Genomic DNA, 14,612 nt, shown 5'->3' with positions numbered 1-14,612 from the left:
GCCGGGGCAGGCGGGGAGCCCGGCCGAGCTGGCCCCCTCGGCGGGCGGGAGTCGCCTCTCCCCGCCCGGGGACAGGCAGCGCCCAGCCCCGGCCAAGGACCGGCCGCCCTTCCCGGGGCTTCCTCGCCCGTCGGGTCACCGGCACGGAGGGGCGAGCGGAGGCGGGCACGGCCTCGCCCCACCCCGGGCTGTACTTTTTCCCCTCGGGCACCTCGCACGGTCAAAGTCTCCGAGCGCGGCAGCATCCTCCATCCATCCTCCCTCCCCCACCTCGTCCTCCGCGCCGCCTCCGCATCACCCACTCGTGCCTCCCGCCGCCGCTACTCACCCACGCCGCGGCCGGCAACGGCGGCAAGGCCCCGCCAAGCCCTTGCCCCGCTTCTCCCCCGGAGGGACCCGCTGGCGCGATGCGGACGGAGCGGCGAAGCAGGCGGCGACGCACCGCCCGGCAGCCGCACCTCGCTGCCGGCGCCGGGCTCCCTCCCCAGCTGTCACCGGCGGCCCGCCCTCGGGAGGCGGCGGCCCCGAGCCGCTCCCCGCAGCCCCGCCCCGAGCGGGCGGGGGGCCCCGGTGCCGCCGCGGCGGACGGCGGGGAGCGAGCGGCAGGCGCTCGGGCGGGGGGGGGGCGCGGCGATGTCGCCGCCGGCCGTGGCTCGCCGCGAGTCGTGGCTCGGCGTGGGTCGCGGCGCTCTCAGCCTGGGCGGGTTCCCCGCGGCCCCGCTCCCGCTCCGGGAAACTTCCCCCCGCGCTGAGTCAAGCGGTGTGCGCAGGAGGCGCTCCAGCTCGAGTGGGGGGTGTGCGATAGCCCCCTTGCTCGCCTTGCCACCTCAATAGATGCGGACCCGTGTGCATCAAGAATAAAGCGCTGAGAAGGATTCATCGTTTTAATTTTTTATGTTACACCCTACCGTAGCACACAAGAATTAGAGTTGTCAGATTAACTCAACTGCTAGCACTCACTCTCCATGCCAGACGGCTGTAAACCCTAATACCATTTAAAACCTCATTATTTTGTTAGAATGGAACAGAATAGCTGCTTGAGGCTCCCGGGCCCAGGCTTTGCTTGCGGGTTTCAAATCAGACTGCCTCTTCTGCGCTGCTGTACGTTGGCTTTGAATGCGCCTTTACTAAAATGCTGTTTGCAAGGATATTTCTGTTGATCCAGATTCAGTGATTGACCCAGTGAATGCAGCAGAAATGTATTTCTGTTAGCTAAATACTAAGACCTCAGGGAGTGGGAATGGCCATGATAATTAGCTCAATGTTATGTTGATGGCTAATGCAGTATTTGTGTAAGTAGGCCCAGTATCAAGGAGAAAATAAGCAGTTTTACCATTCTGTTCCGGGTTTTTTTGTGTTGTTGCTGCTGTGGTGCTAGATCTATACTTAATAAGACAAGATGGATATGGGAAGATAGATTTGAAAGAAGAACTGCAAATACAAGAAACATGCGTCAGTCTTGAAACATGCTCCAAGAAGTAGGTTGATGGGGTTCATCAGAAAGACAGCTCTGGGCTGCAACACAGCAACAGAAATTTGATAAGGGAACACTTCAGTCTGGCAGATAAAACCATAACACTATTGATGGCCAAACTGAATGCTTCAAATCCAGATGAAGTGGAACGCACAGTTTAACAGTAAAGGCAATTAAACACTCAGAACCGCCTTTTGAGACCAAAAGGGAACATGCATTGCTGGGCAGTGTGAAGCAACATTTAAATAAATCTCTTTCCAAAGGGAGGCATTTCAAACAGGAGCTAAAGGAATTCTTGTAGCCAGAATAACCCTGAAAGTTTCTTGTCTATAGAGAAAATGCTGCTTTTGATTTTAAAATCAATGAGAATTGAATGTCCCAGCTGGCATTAATTACTTCATCCAGTTTATTTGTTCCATTTTCCAAGACAATTTCAGGTATAAATGTTTGCTATATATGCTCTTAAAAAATGTCAAGACATGTATTAGTGACTATGTTCCAAGTCTTGATTAATGCAACCATAATAAGCAGCTTGTTATGCTTTAGCTGCTATCTAACTGTTCTTCATAGGAATAGGAATTTTGGGCCTTAGTTCTGGCCCTGGTCACGGAGAGAGGAAATTGGAGCTCTTAAATAATATATGCATGGCCTTATATTAGTCTTGTGTGTTGTGCAAGGATGCAGTGTTGGGTTCTGAAGAAAGGCAGGATGTTCTGTATAGGATTTGCTTATAATGGGCTGGTGCATGGGGTTGTTACAGGCGAATTATTTTCTTACCTTATTAAATAATTTTTGCTTGAAGGTACTTAAAAATAAATAAGAAGGTGACATTTATAACTTAGCACTTTGTTTCTCAATATTTTTCATTAATAAAAGTGTTTGAGCTTTTTTAAATTTACATAAATTGGGCTTCATTTAAAAGTAAGGTTAGGTGATCATCTTCTTGTCTGCACGAAGTCAAAACAATTAGCTTCCTGTCAGACATGGCTGTATAACCTGCTGTTCCCTTCAGCTGGAGAGCAACCTTCACTTCATGAACCCGTGGTTTGATATCCACTAATGTCTAGAAGCTGAGGGACCCATTGCGCTGTCTGCGCTGCACAGATGTACTGTAAAGGTGTTCCCATCCCCAAAGAACTAATGCTATTAGTGGACATGGAATGTCCAAGAGACTGGAATATTGAGTAAAAGCAAAGATTTAAAATCCGACCTGTTTGTTAGTTTGTTTACATCAGTGTTGTATCTTACTGGAAGAAAACAACTGGGTCCTGCAAGACTTGCCCAAGTTCACACAGGAATTCTGTGGGTCAGCCAGAAATTAATCCTGCTATATCCTGGTAACTGTGGTGTCCCTGATAATGTAGGAGGTCTCTGAAAAACACACATGGAGTGCACAGTTGTGAAACACAGAAGATGTCCGCAAAGGAAAAGAAACATTTTGCCCAGTTAGTGGCTGATGTATTATTACTGTTTGTTTGGCTATTGTGTTACCAGCTTTCCAACTCTGCTTTTAGTGATTAGTAAAGCAGATGATTGAAATACTGAGTCTGAAAAGTGCTATGTGAGACGTCAGCAAGAAAATATTGGGCTGTTCCAGCTCCCTCAAAATCAATGCAAATTCTTCATTTAGTTCAGGAGGAATAGAACTGAGACTTAGAAGTAACAGTTTAAAAATGCATTAAAAACCTTTTGGTAACTTTACAGCTATGCAGTTTAGATTTAGAGGCACTTTGACTTTATTGTACTCATGCTGAAGTAACTATATTAAGTAGAAAGCAAAATAAAATTTCAAGGACAGGCCGTAATTGAAAAGTTAATCCATTTTGAATATTGATATATTCATTGTAAAGAGCTTTAAGCCTGCAGACTAGCAGAAGGGTATCAGAATCCTTGCTCTAAATTTGCCCTAACTTTTTAAATCATAATAAAAATCCCTTGTAAACAGTGGTGGTCCTCCTGCTCAGTTAAAACTCAAAGTGTGAGAGGACTTTAAAACTTCAGCTCTGAATAATTGTAATGCTTTAAGCTGTTACATTCTTTTATGAAAAAAAATCCTAGAGCACTTTTGAAACTGATTTACACACAGGGGACCAGATTATCTGCTGCTGTAAATGTAAAAGAATTGCATTGATTATTTATTATTGTTGTTGTTGTTGTTAATATTATTAATATTGTTATTTAGAAATCAGAAATACACATCTAAGGACAGGGTTGGGTTTTCTCATGCAGGATGGTTTTTTGCCATTGAAATGCAGCCATCTGCAGGCAACTGTATAATAGTGCGTAGCAACACTACGACAATTATGTATAATATATGTATGGCCATATTTAAAACTTCTCACTGCTTGACACTGATTATTATTAATGTTAATACTGCCTAGGACAGGAAAGGAAAAATGAACTACTCTTAGGGGGAACTTTAAGTAGGCTGACTGTAATTATCCACTTTAAAGGATTTGGGTGTGGTCTTTTATGGGAATGATTTTTCTAGAAAAGTTGGATTCAAGACATCCATTTCAGAAAGCCGGGGAGATTCAGAATCATTGAAATGGAATGAAGTTTATTCTTCTAAGTTACTGCAGCATTGTGAAACTTGCAGTGGATTTTCATTTAAAACAGTAATGTTTTCATATGCATTTAAAATTTTTAAAAAATACTATTTATTCACATTCAAGATTGCTGGGAAGAGCTGACCTGACTTTCTGTAGTAGTTGAGACATGTTTTGCTCAGAGAGCTGGCCTGCTAAGTGTCTGTGTATGGGATGCCCAGGCTCCCTCTCTGCCTTGTGGGTGCATCTCTGTCAAGGCTGCCTTGGCCCCAGAGCAGAGGGTGCTACTTACATACCCCTAGAGAATCTGTCTTGCTGTGCAGTCATGTAGTGGCGTTAAAAAAATTGACAGTGGCGTTAACACGCACAAAAAAATCACCTACCATGCTGTTGAATTTCAAAACACAGAATTTGTATCTGCGGAACCAAAAGCGAAACTGGTGCTGGTGTCTGCAGCTCATCAGGTGGCACCGTAACTGGTGGGGGACACCGTTCAGTTTGGCCAAGGGCAAAAACTGCCTACACCTGCCTACAGCCTCGTGTGCATCGAACAAATTCTTTCTATAACACCTATTTTGTCAGAATCAAATCTTTTGCAAATGGTAGAAACACTGATATGACAAGCTGCGGTATATCCTCTTGGAGAAGTTCTCTTTCTCTCTCTCACCCTATTGACAGGTTCTGCCATAGGTGGGTGTTGGTAGAATATCCAGAAATAGCATGTGTTACAAACATGTGCTTCTAATAGGGAATACTTACCATGCATGGTTATCAATAACAGCGAAAGGAATCAGACTGCAATTAAAAGTTGAAATACGTTCTCTGCCAAAGGTAGTTGTAACAATCATAAGTGCCATTTCTGTATTGCACTGAGTAGATTGTACAATATTCCTTTCTTTTGTGTGTGACGTGGCTGCATAGATATGTATGCACTTCTAATATTTTCTTGCACCTGTTTTTGAGAAGTCACTTTTTCCTTAATAGAGGGGGAAGAGTCTTCTGGGAATATACACCCTAAAATCAGGATTTATTATAGGCTTCACGTACAGCTGACTTGGTTAAAAGCTGCCTTGCTGTGCAGTCACATATCAAATTAAAAATGACAATATAAATAGATGAAGTTAATAACTATGCTGTGGAATATGGGAATAAAGCATTGGACTCATGTTAAAACAAAGGGGAAAACTGAAGATTTACAATATATTAACCCATGTTTGGTCAAAAGTGCTGCTATAGAAGTAAGCACTAGGGCTTTGGATGGCAATTGATTTCTAGTGCTACCTGCACAGCGCTCTCTATGCATGTGTTGAGATGATTAGCTGTAATAAGGAGAGGCTAGGGATTAAAAGGGTAAAAATAACAGCCATTATATTTCTTAGAAGGAATTCTCTAAGGATGTGTGCCTGTGGTTCACTCACTCTTGCTTTAGTACATAATGCACTGAGCTATTCAGAGCTTTGTTGGAAAAAGGCTGCTGAACACGGCTGTTAAAAACATGAAATTTTGGCGGACCTTTTTTCCTCTTCATGATTCTTATTCTTTCTTTCGAAGGATGAGTTGTTTAACGGCCACCTCAACTTTCTAAAGACAAGATCTTATTATAATATTGTATATATTGATGATATTTTTTATGTTTGGCAACTCTGAGTTGTAGCATGCCTGTAATAGAAACTTTAAGTGCAAAGGAAAAAAGAAAAGAAAATATGCTTTATTATTCATCCAATTAATATCAGAATTTAATCATATTGAAGATTTTAGTACTTCTACAGCAGTTTATGTGTTTAGATAGTTGATGTACTTTTCTTGTATCTGTGTATTCAAAACTGCAGGCTCAGGACATATACAAGGTTATGCATCATTTCAAAGGATAGCAGCTAGTTGGAAATGCTCATTACCACAGCTTCTGTTATGCACACTGATGTAAATCTTCAATCAGTATAATTCAAATATAATCTTCAATCTCAAAATTGAGAAATATTTTACTGCTGTTGCGCAGATAACTGCAAGGTCTTTGTTTAGGGGAATATTGAGGAATTCCCCTGGATCTATCTTTCTTATAGAATGAAAAAAGGTTGCTGTCATAAAGTTCATCTTTGTGAAGAAAGAAAGGGTGACAGGGAAATGAACAGATAGCCTGATAAATTCCTTCCCTTTGCCTATTAAAAGAGAAGAGGATCCAAGTATTTGTATCTCTCTGGAAACTAGGGTGTAACTGAGCATAGGAGATCTGCAAGGTCTGCTGTTTCTCACTAGAAAGCAGCTCTCTTTAAAGACAGAGTAGGACTTTGAATCTTGAATGTGGTCTTTTCTTTAGAGGTAGAAATTAGATAGGACCAGCTGCTAACCAAAGGAGAAGACACTGGAATCAGTGAGTTATACCCTGTGGAAGATGAAATAGGCACTTCATTACTCATCCCAGTGATGCACTAGCATGGTATTTGTCAGTGAAGATACTGAAATTGCTCCTGTATTATCATATTCTTTTAAGTGCTCAAAGGCAAAATAACTGAAGTTTTTCCTAGCTGTCTGTAGATTTCTGGTGGTGCAGAATTTGGATGCTTTTATTTGGATGCTTTTGTACTCAATAAAAGTATATTTAATCTCTGTTAAGTGACAGGTTAATGTGCAACAGAGGAAAATAAAAATATTTCTCAAGTTTAAAAATTAATTGTATCAGATATAATTAACCTTACGGTAAGAACAAAAAATTTTTGTAATTGTCCATATCGTTCTGCTCTCCATATACAACTTTAAAGGCAATTTCACCTACATTCAATAAAACAGGCTATGATAAGCAGAAAGTTTAAACAGGGTTAATATGACATTAGCTCTGTCTTTACAATGTTTGTCCTTAGGAAAAGTTACAAAATCAATTAATGTCTTAAAGTACACTGCCCAGAGTTCAGTAACAACTTGAGTAATTAAGATTGTGTAAACAAGACTTCTGTCCAAATAATAGGGGTGCTTTTATATTTTCTTATGGCCTCAGACAAGTTTTAGTGAGCTTTATCTATAAGTCTTTTTACCCCCCTCTTTTCTTTAGATGGCTTTAGAAAAATGCCTTCCAGAACTCAGATATTTGACAGCTATCCCAGTAGTTCGCTGTCCTGGGCACTTCAACATACTGCATTAGCAGCACAGCCAGAACTGAGAAAAATAAGACTGATCAAACGGTATGTATTTGATATGACAAAAGAAGAACGAATATAGTGTATGCAACTGAATAGTATGGAATGGAATGGAATGGAATGGAATAGAATAGAATAGAATAGTTCAGTTGGAAGGGACCTACAACAATCATCTAGTCCAACCGCAATATATGCTGGTGGAGATTGCCACTATCATTTTATAGTGGAGGGGGGAATCACATTGCAAATAAAGAATAAGAAACAACATGGATGCATGTCAAACAAAATTTAATTAAACTATGTAATTGCAGGCCCAGTTAAAGAGCAATAGTATGAAAATGTTGCGGTGAGGACTCCCATAAGATGATATTATACATACAACAGTTTGAAAAAGGTTCAGTCAGCTGTTGTCTAGCCATGGTAATGTTGTAGTGGGGTCAAACAGATCAAGCGGGAACATGATAGTAGAAGGTGTATGTAAATTAGGCTATGAGAAGATACAAAGAATATATAATTGAGGAAAGGGTAGTCAGTGATAGAGGTGACCGAACTGCTGAGATCCCTAAGCTAGCAGTTTATGAGCTGGTTAGTTCACAGCCTGGTGGGCTAATGGCTATGCTGCTTCTGAAGGCAGCTCGGCTAGTCTCCATCTGGGCACCCGAGGGCTGGCTTTAGCCACAGTACTTTGTAACATGGGCTTTTTCCTCTGTGGCTCTTCCTTTGGTTATGTTTCATGACTTACTTCAGAGAGAGGGCTGCTGAGATGACAAATTTATGCTGCAGGTATTGTGTGCAAATTGATTCCCTCTCTGTGCAGTCTTTCCAATTTCGCAAAGCTCATCTAAGGAGGTTGCAGGGGAAAAAACCAAGCAAATAAAAAACACTGTCAACACCACAGAGCTCAGTGTACGAAATTGGTTTAATCTGGTAAAGCCACGTAAATCTGGCAAAGCCCCCAGGTGCTCAGAATTTCTGCATCATTTCCCTAGCTTGTTTTTAATTTTTATTTAAGATGTCTGTACAACTGCATGTGGCATTTAGCCTGCCTATCCCCTACAGAAGCCCCTCTTGCTCAAATGGAATGCATCAGGCACAGTGTATATAAAACACTTTATGGTGCCAGACCTGAGGCAGTGTAACGCCAAGTATTTCCCTGCTTCAGAAAAGAAATGGTCTCTGGCCTAAAGGGAAAATGAAATGAAACCTCCAAAGGAATTTTCAGTTCCTTGTGTACCTAGCAAAGGGTATGACAGTATTGAATTATTTAGGTAACTTGCCCTGTTAGACTGTGTTCTTTTATGAATCATTTCAAGTGGCTTGGGCCCTAACCATAAAAAATCTTAGCATATTTTAAAGACTTTGAGAATGGCCCAGAGGAAAGATTAGGTGAGTTAAAAATTTATAGCCTAGAAAATTTTGTGAACCTCAAATTGCATTTTAGTGAAATAATCTTTTTAGTCGTGACAGATAACTTAAAAAAAAAATTAAAAAATGGCTACACCCTTCCCTGCCCCCTCTCAGTCCACCAAAGAAGTTCAGGGTGAGATTAAGATAACTAAAGGGAGTCTAAATTAAGAATTAAATTGGTCCTTTCTGTTTTTCATCCTGTGCCCCAAGAGTTTCTTGAAGATTTGTTTCTTCTTCCCACTCTGCTATTGAAAGTTTTATCTTAAAACCAGATGTCACCCTGAACATGTGTAAACAGTAGATCACTTATTGTATGAAGATTAATTAATGCAATAATTCTCATACGTATGTCAACAAAAGCACACGAAAAATAAAAGACAAACGTATTACTGGCTTTTAAATTGCTAACTGTGAATATTGTCAACCATTGTTAGCTAAATAATGTTTTGAGCAAGCAAAGCATTAAGCTGATCGGATATCCAAATCTGGCTCTTACTAAGATAAACAAGACTCTGGCTGATCAGTGGTCTCAGCTGTGTCCAGCAGAAAAACCTTTTTAGGTTAACTTAGTGAGATTAACAGAGGTAGCAAATAATAAGGGAATGTTCTAAATATCATACCTTTTAAAAGTGATATATTGCAAAATTCAAATGGAATTGAACACATATCAACATTCTAAAGCTTCTCAAACCTTCTTTAAAAGAAGAGCTGTTCACAAAGTGAATAACCTTTGCAGTAAGCTGAGAAACTATTCACATTTGAAGAGTAAAGGAATGTTGATAAACATCTCAGATCTGGATGAAATTTTGATAGATTATCTGAACTATCTTGTTCTCCAAGGCATTATTCCTAATACCTGGATATTTGTTACAAAAGTTTGTATTGCCTTCTCTTAAAACAACTCTCTGATGATGGTTGTACAGATGGTCTGTTTCAGCGTTCTTGTAAAGTTTTAATGTCTAATCTAAATGTCCTTTGCTGCAAGTTATTACTACCTGTTCTATCCCCCTTGAGCACTAAAAGCAGAAGATTTTGCATATTTTGAAGTATCTTCTTTGCTAAGGCTGAAAGACTAATCTTTCCACGTTTTTCTGAAATTCCATCTAGGTTTTTGACCACTCACTGCTTTCCTCTAGAGTTTGTCCATGTGATTCGCCTCTTTCCAAAGTATGGACCTGGGTTTTGAAGTGTGGCAGCTCTGGCCTTACAATCCTGAGTAGTGAAAGGATTACCTCCTGTATGTCTTACATGCCACGATGGCACTTGCCTTTATCTGAAACAGAATGACATTTTTGATTTATCGTTTTTTAATCTAATGTAATCCCCAATGTACTGCTACCCAGACAGTTATTCTTCATCCTGTGTGGGCTTCTTGATCCATCCTGTTATTGACCTATCCTAGATCACAGATTAGCTGTATAAAATGTAACATCCTGTATATGTTCCTATTAAATTCCATCTTGTATTTTTTTGCAATCTATTGGAATCATTGTAGTGGTAAAAGAAGTGAAGAACTGTAGCAGATTGTCTTTGAAAGTGAGGAGTCATTTTGTTAAATCTTTCCTGGATGAATTCCAGCAGAGAAGTGGATCCTGCATTAGGATAGGGAGAGAAGTAGTAGAGGATTGGTTTTGAATCTCTTCCAGCCCTGTGTTTTTGTAATCATATAGTGATTTTTTTCAATAGTTTCCTTTGCAGTTAACAAGCCAGCAGGAGACTGACTGAAGACAATCCGCAGTAGTGAGCTGTGCAAAATGTTGTATTTTGTTTGTTTTAAGCTATGTTGATAAAGTCTAATTCCATTGAGGAAGCTAGGTAATCTCCTTCAATGAAAAGTAAATCTGAATTCTGCATTCAATACAGAATATAATGGTATCTTCTGATTAATATATTGGGGATATATTGGGGAAAACCAGGGAAATGCAAACAGGGAACTGCAGATTCTGTCATGTGTTGAAAATGTGCTAGCGTTCCTTTTCTTTTTATGAAAGTCAGAATTACATGATTTATTTGTTCATCAGGAGCAGTATTTCTAGGAAGTGTATCTCAGAAGTGTATCTCTTGCTATACCTGTGACTGATGCAAGTGCATTATAACTGCCTTTTAGCAGTGGAGAGGAGTAGATGGCACATGTTAAAAGCCAGACAGCTGATATTACCTTGATGATTTTTTGTAAGCATTTGCTTAAATATACATGGACCTAAGATAAAGGATATTAGGATTACAAAGGTAAGAGGTCTAATATTCAGAGAGACCACAATTATACTTGCCTTTGCAACCTACTCCTGTCCTTTTAGGTGTATTTGCTGTGGTTTTTGCCTTTACATGCATCCTAATTTCTTTGTCTTTGGAGTTTTTATCTTATTAAGCTCTTTGTGAAGGAATCACTGTTCTGTATAGCTCTTTGATTTGGGAGTTTTTTCGGGGGGGGAGGGAGATACAAAAAATCTAAAGTCACTACTGTAGCCTTTAATGTTAAATTCTGTATTCTTAGTATGAACAATTTAAATGGGGACAGATGTAAGTACGAGTAAGTGCTTAACTAAAAACATTAGGTTAATTTTTAGATAGGTTTTTGCTAGTGTTTAATATCTCACAAATTTTGTAATGTTTCATAATACCTGGAGTGTCTGTGTGTCCACAAGCTTGGATGGCCTTTTCACCAAGTATATCACTTTGCCTAATAAACGATAGTAACTTTCTCTAAATCTTTGCCTTATTTAACAATTCATAAGGTCCTTCAGAAGGGCAGTTAAGTAGCTCTTGCAGATAGAGAAACAGAGCTATAGAAAATGGCAAATGTGAGGCCTGAGGCAAGGCAGCAATTCAGTCCTGATACCAGCCTCTCCCAAGAAACTAGGTGCCTTTTCATGTATGAGATGCAGTTAATGTGGCTTACTGAGCTCATTGCTCTGTCCGCTTAAGGGGAATATGGATTTCCTGGCTGCTCTTCTTTATTGCGGTAGATTCATTTTTCACTTGCATTGTTCTCTGTTTATATGTCTCAGCTATAAATCTGCACCATACATTCAGGTAACTGTCAGGATTTCCTGCATCCTTGAGGAAGCATTTCACTTGAGATCTGTACATCTTCTGGTGACCCACCTTCTGTTCTTAGCTGATTCCAACTCTACGTAGAGTGCGTTTGTGTTCAGTTTAGAGGTGTTACGTGCAACTCTTGGCAGATAAGAAGACAACCCTGGTCCTCTCATTATGAAGAAAGAGACATTACTACAGAACAAAGCTGCTCAGACTGAAATTCTCAAGTAACTCCTTTAAATATTGACATGGGGAACTCCAAAGAGAAAACAGCAGATGAATGATGTATCTCTAGATACAAAGTTCCTTTATAACAGAGCTATGGGAGCTAGAAGTTAACCATAGCTTGTCTTCTTTGATCCTCTGAGAGTGTGGGAGGCTGGAAAGTAAGAGGACAAAGGGGTCCTGTGTATGCACGTCTATGAAATGGACTTGCAGTAGCAAAGAGAGTTAGCAAGCATATGTGCCTGTATTAAATGCATTTGCAGAATCCCATCACATAAAAAAATCCTTATCATCTGTGGAATCAAGATTTGCTGAAAGTCTTAAAAGTAGTCTCTCTGTAACCCTTGGTGGCAGTTTTCCCCTTTCAGCAAATAATGGGTCTGAATTTCTTGTTATTTAGTGGATGCAGCTTCTAGCTTTACTAAATACTTTTGGTCTTCACCATTCTGTATTTTTTTCATCTAAGCAGGGGAATGAAACAATGACCTATTTTGTTGGACACATAAATGGTGGTGAGGTTTTGGGGTTTGGGGTTTTTTCCAGGTCTTTTCATAGCAAAAGAGCACCTTATAGGAAAGCAATACTTTACAGAACTTCTCTGATAACATTTAAGTGATTTTTTTTTTTTTTTTTTTTACCTTTTGCAGGCTAAGAAACCTAACTTGGCAGTGCATTTCATGCAATCACATACATTATATCTATCCTGTAGATCACATCTATCATGTACATCAAGTAGCTAGTGTTTAGACCCCATTGCTTTCAGTAGAATCAATGAATATTCACCAGCTAAATTCAGTAAATGAAAAACAAAAGAGTTGAGAAACTTCTAGGGGGAACCTCCTGTGTTTCAGTTTGTGCCCATTGCCTCTTGGACACCACTGAGAAGAGTCTGAGTTCTTTACATCCTTCCATCAGATGGAAGGATGTAAACATTGATAAGATCCCCGTGAACCTTCTCTTCTCCAGACTAAACAGCTCCAGCGTTTTCAGCCTCTCCTCATATGAGAGATGCTCTGGTCCCATCTTTGTGGCCATTCACTGCGGAGCCTAGAGTTGGACACAGAACTCCAGATGTGGCTTCACCAGTGCTGAGTACAGGAAGGATCACCTCCCTCAACCTGCTGGCAATGCTCCTAATGCCGCCCAGAAGTACCACTAATCTTCTTTGCCACAGTGGCACATTGCTGGCCCATGGTCTTGTTGCCCACCATGGCCCCCAGGCCTTATTCTGCAAAGCTGCTTTTCATCTGGCTGGCCCTCAGACTGTACTGGTTAGTGTGGGTTATTGGCCCCCAACCTGTACTGGTTAGTGTGGTTATTCCTTGAGTTTTTAGGCTTTGCTTATTATTACTATAACTTGTTTTAATGCTGGCGTTTTTATAAATATGTCGAGGTACGCTGACATGATTCATTTAAAACATACAGATTTATTTCTGTTCAGTGTTAAAAGAACCCATGGTATTACAATACTGATTCTTTTCCATCACTGCTGGATACGTATCAGATCTTCAGTGTTGGTCTTTACCTCTTCAAAGCCAGAATTTTGTAACCGTATGAGTAGAAATTTAACAAAGAAATGATTAAAGGAAGGATTTCAAAAATTAACATGCTTAAAGAAAAGATTAGATTCCAGGCTTCCTAAGTGTAGCTAAGTGTTTTTGCAGGTGTTTTTTACAACTTTGGAGTGTGGGCTACCAAACCTGCTGTGTAACTTTCTATTCTGATGCTGAACCTGTCTGGGAAAATATGATTAGAAAGCTTTTGGACATGCATATTAAAAACTATGTAAAAGGCAAATTATTGCTTATAAAACAGAATGTGTAATCATGAGTCTTTTTAGCTGTAGAGAGGAATTTGTAAATGAGAAGATGCATTTAGTGCTTTAACTCGGTATATTAGAAATAGGTTGACTGAACATAGCACTCCTATTTGAGAGGGAAAGAAAACAAAGGATTAGAAGATGGGTAATAACGTTAAGGGGTATGGATTAAAGAGCATCTGTAGTACAGATCTAGGGAAGCTCACTAATTTAATAGGCAATAGCTCTTTCTGTATCTTCAGTGGCAATTTGAAGCCTTGAAATCCTGTGCCAGAACAGGAACATTCATGCACGGATCTCTGGCCTGGAGAATTTAAAACCACAGAAAACTTACTTTTTGTGTTTAGCCTTTGAGGCAATTTTAAAAAGAGCTTTCTGAGGATTAAAAGAGATATCCTCTGGAAAATGCTATTCAGGGGAACACATTTTTCGAAGACAACTAAATACATTAATTTGTTAGGAATTAGAGTAAAATACTTCCTCTGTCCCACGGTAGCAGGTCTAGAGAACACCCTGTGGCTGCAGAATTATTCTGCTGATGCTGTGTTTCACATGAAAATGCAGGGAATATTTCTTCCTCAGTCCTCATAGAAGATCGATACACAAAATTGGACTGTATGGATGTCTTACTGACAGCTAGCTGGTATACCATGGTTGTGCAGTACCCTTTTCATTTCATGTTGTAGAACATCTACCAGTTATATCAACCTCAGCCCTGGCATAAATAGTCATAGCTAAATTTAATGGCAAAAGTAGGACTGTAATGATTTATTTAACTCACAGATCAGTCTTTGCTGTTCTGAACCTCACATTATTTTTCTATTGTTAGTCTTACTGCTTCCATTTTCATGTTGATCTTGATGATTCGGTGTTTATACGTTGTCCTGGTTTCGGCTGGGACAGAGTTAACTTTCTTTTTAGTAGCTGGTACAGTGCTGTGTTTTGGATTTAGTGTGAGAATGATGTTGATA

Source organism: Gymnogyps californianus, chromosome 4 (assembly GCF_018139145.2).
Source record: "Gymnogyps californianus isolate 813 chromosome 4, ASM1813914v2, whole genome shotgun sequence".
In the NCBI taxonomy this organism is placed as follows: Eukaryota; Metazoa; Chordata; class Aves; order Accipitriformes; family Cathartidae; genus Gymnogyps; species Gymnogyps californianus.
Note: the sequence above shows the minus strand (reverse complement) of the source record.